Source organism: Orycteropus afer, unplaced genomic scaffold (genome assembly GCF_000298275.1).
Source record: "Orycteropus afer afer isolate SDZICR_OR568_19922 unplaced genomic scaffold, OryAfe1.0 scaffold00098, whole genome shotgun sequence".
NCBI classification, from domain to species: domain Eukaryota; kingdom Metazoa; phylum Chordata; class Mammalia; order Tubulidentata; family Orycteropodidae; genus Orycteropus; species Orycteropus afer.
In genome coordinates this window covers 3,867,608-3,872,042 of record NW_006921685.1, presented here as the reverse complement: position 1 = coordinate 3,872,042, position 4,435 = coordinate 3,867,608, and positions in this window count along the sequence as shown.

The following is a 4,435-nucleotide window of genomic DNA, read 5'->3' as shown; positions in this document are numbered from 1 at the left end:
CAATGGAAATGGAAACAGACTACATTAGATTGACCAGGAAGGTAAGGCTAATGAATGAAAAGATTTTAACTTCCAGTCATAATTAGCACTGGCATTAGGCTATTACTGCTTATGGTCCACAAATTATTCATAGCAGGCCAAATTGCCCCACCACCTGTTTTTTTTGTGAGGTCCTTGAACTAGGAATGATTTTAATATTGTTAAATGGCTGAAAAACAAATCAAAAGAGGAAAAATACTTCATGCATGAGCTAAAATTGTATGAAATTAAAATTTCAGTACACCTAAATAAAGTTTTGTAGGAACATAGCCCTGCTTACTTGTTTATGTGTTGTCTCTGGCTGTTTTTGTGCTACAGTGGGAGAGTTGAATAGTGGTGACCATTAAACATTAAACATTGTGGTCCGCAGTGTTTAAAATATTTGTTTCATTGTCCTTTATAGAAAAGTTTGCTGATTCCAGCTTAAGTAGTTGATAATAGTACTTTAGGCCCACCAATTTTATAGACATCGTGCAAATGCTCATTCAAAAAAGCTCAGCTAGATGAAACTGGTGAAACATGTGAACTGAGAATATCGGAGCTGCTTATCATTATGAGGGAGCGCTGGTAGCGTAATGCCTAAGGCATTTGACTGCTAACCGGCAGGCTGGAGGTTCAAACCCACCAGACTTTCCTTGGAAGGAAGATGGGGCAATCTATTTCTGTAGAGATACCGCCTCGGAAACCCAAGAAGGGGTCGCTATGAGTCGAGACGGGTTTGGCAGCAGTGAGTTTTATCATTATGAAGTAGGAGCAAAGAGTTTGAGAGCCACTGTTGGAGTCCCTGAGTAACATGCGCAGCTGCTGACTAAAAAATTGGAGGTTTGTGTCCACTCAGAGCTGCCTCAGAAGAGGGGCTTGGTTATCTACTTCTAAAGAGCCAGCTATTGAAAACTCCACAGAGCACAGTTGCTGTGACATACGTGGGGCCTCCAGGAGTTGGAGATGACTCAATAGCAACTGGTGTTAATAAATTCATATCATGCTATTATTCTGTTGGACTCTTTGTTCTGGTAAACTTAGTGATAACTCTTGACTTATTCTCCAGTGTTTGCTAAGAGGTTCATATTTTTCCCCTCTGGCCTTTTTGTGCTTGTTACTATTTTTCTTTTTAAGCACTATTTTTATAACACTTTAAGAAGTGATAAACCAAATGGCTTCTCTATCATGATGATGCAACCCTGGACACATTAGTTGTTGGTTGGCAATTTTAGACTAATAAAAATGTACCTATACTTTAACTGCTATTTTTACCTAACTTGTCACTGTCTACCCACACATGTCCCCAAACTGAGAAAAATCTTAAAGAGAAAGCTCCTTGACACTACTGAAGCTACTAGAATTCAACCAGTCTGAAGGTGATTTTAAATGAGACTAGATGAGCCTCAACAGGTGGCAATTATGATTGGGCAAGGGTGTATGTGCAGGAAGGGGTTAATTACATAAGTGTCTTTTATAAGTAAAATGTATTTATTTCTTCATTTACTAAATTTTTTGAGTACTATCCAGCACATTTAGAACAATCCTTTACTGAAAAATCTTGTTGAGAGAGCAAGAAAGAAAAACAATTAAGAAACAAGGCGAATCAGTTTGAAAAGCAATGACATACAGACTGGGAAGGGGAAGGAAAAGATAATGTTTCAAATGACAAACATCTCAGCAATATGGTCATTACCGTTATTATTAATAATTAAAATAATGATGATGCTAACAACAGTCTCTACTATTTGTACAATGAATGTTCCTGTTGGGAGCTCAAAGTGTTAAAATATTTCATCATTTTTATCTCTACATGGCTTGATAGCTACGAGTGGTTTGAAATTATTATCCCTATTTTTTATATGGAGAAAATAAGAGAGATAATTGAATTTGCTAGTCCAAGACTATACAATAAGTAACAGGGTGGTAAAGCTCAGAAGCATACTCTCTTAATTGTTTATTCAGAGTGTTTTTGACTGGATTCTTTTTTTTTTTCCAGCTTGTTCTATGCAATCTCTTTTCTATCTTACTAAACCACCAAAGACTGAGTGTCACTAAAATAGGGATAAGAAGTGCAGATCAGAGAAGGAGTACTTACCAGTACCTTATACACAATAGTGATGGGATTTCCATGAAATCATCTATGGTTATTTGTTTACTTACAACATAATTCTCTCTCTCTATTTCTTTTAATTCAAAAGTCATACCTATTTTTTCTAAAAGTATAAAACAAACAAAACAAAAAATATATGTAAATTAAAATTAAAATTTCTCTTTTATTCCTGACCTTTCATTACTTATTATCACTAATTTGCCATATCCTGTTCTTTATATTTTTCTTTCCACACACATATATAGTTTTATTGTTTATCAAAACTAGAACACACAATGTATATTGTTTAGCAACATTTTTTCACTAAAATATATAATGGACATTTTTCACTTTAACACATGTACTTCTACCTTGTCACTTTTAATGGCTATATTATTTTACTTTTCTGTCTTGATTAAAAATTTTTATGGAATGAATAGAACTTCTGTTTTATATTTCACAATTCTATATAGTAATCAGGGAGCTCTGGTAGCATAGTGCCTAAGGCACTTGACTGCTAACCAGAAGGCTGGCGGTTCAAACCCCCTAGCCGCTCCTAGGAAGAAAGGTTGGACAATCTACTTCCGTAGTGATACTGCCTCGGAAACCCAAGGAGGGATCACTATGAGTTGGATCCAACTCGACAGCACATAACAACAAATAACATATAGTAATCATATACCTTTGGAGGTTTGTCATGTTTCCTAAAATTACAAATTAATTTTCTTCATCAAGCATGTTTTGAGATCAGTTGAGAAGTCCTTTCCTATCTCTATTCCCCCCAAAGTTTTGCTCACATCTGCTATCTGCATCTCTTCTGAAAGGGATGAATAGCAAGCATTCAGGGAGAAAGGAACAGGACTCAGTTTTTAAACTTCATGGCCACATTTACACATAAAAGGTAGCCTTTTAAGGTAGAGAAGTCTTTTTATAAGCAGTAATTGCCATTCTAGAAATAGTTGTTTGGCATCTCACTCAAGGGAGGAACGTACATGAAAGAGTTTGGGGAGAGAAAGATGCTGTTTCCCTGACTACGGCCCTGTGGCCCTGTGGGAAAATCAGAGGAACAAGAGAGGAGACCAAATAGTCCTGGGAATCTTCCACTACTGCCTAGGGCCTTCAGTAGGCAGTCATGTAGTGATGAAGACACCACTGATTTCACTGACAGTGCTCCCTGTTCTGTGTCCAGGCAGAGCCAGGATGTGGTGATGGAATAGAAGGGACCGATATGATAGTATCATCACTCCCTGGTGCTACATCAACAGGAAAAAGTTTCCTAGATTTATGCAAGCAAAATTTATTTACTGTAAAATGTTTCATTGTTTGTAAAAAGTTTTTCCATCCATGATCTCATCTGGGGCCTCACAATCACCAATGAGCTTTAGAAAGGATGACCTGTCTCTAATTGACAGAGAAACTTAGTTTAGAGATTAAATGATTTGTCCAACTTGCAGAACAGTAAGGAAAGAGTTGGAATTAGAATTCTATTTATTGTCACTGAACACCCAGAGCTCCCTCTATAACATCCTAGTGCTCAAGCAGTCTTCATCTTCCAGACAAATTGTTGTTTGCCATCTAGTCGGACCCGACTCATAGTGACCCTTCCTTGGGTTTCCGAGGCAGTATCACTACGGAAGTAGATTGCTCAACCTTCCTTCCAAGGAGTGGCTGGTGGGTTTGAACTGACAGTCTTCTGGTTAGCAGTCAAGTGCCTTAGGCACTACGCTATCAGAGCTCCCTCCAGACAAATAGATCTCTGGAAATAGGACATTTCTACTGATTCTACTAGTGTGATAAATACTCCCAAGTAAATTTAAAATAGTATCATATTCAAACTCCTTAGCCTACTCCAACTTATTTCATTTTTCTTTAGCTTTTGCATTTGCTTAAACCAAGGAAAAGCAAAACCAAAAAAAAAACCTTACTGCCCTTGAGTCAATTGGACTCATAGCGCGACCCCTTCTTGGGTTTCCAAGGCGGTATCTCTACGGAAGTAGATTGCCCAGTCTTCTTTCCAAGGAGTGGCTGGTGGGTTTGAACTGCCAGCCTTCCGGGTAGCAGTCAAATGCCTTAGGCACTATGCCACCACAGCTTAGCAACTACTATATCCCAAGGGAACAGCACTTGATTATTTAAACAACAACCAAGTTGATCAACACTTTTCAGTAGCATGTTTTTGGAGGCAAACAATTGAGAGAAGTTGAGGAGATTTCATGCAGAAAGGATTTTCTATGGCATCCCTAAAGCTCAGAGGTACATATTAACTGTAATGGAGCTTCTTTAGAAGGAAGTCTCAGGTTCTCTCTCATGCTTATCTTCAAAGTT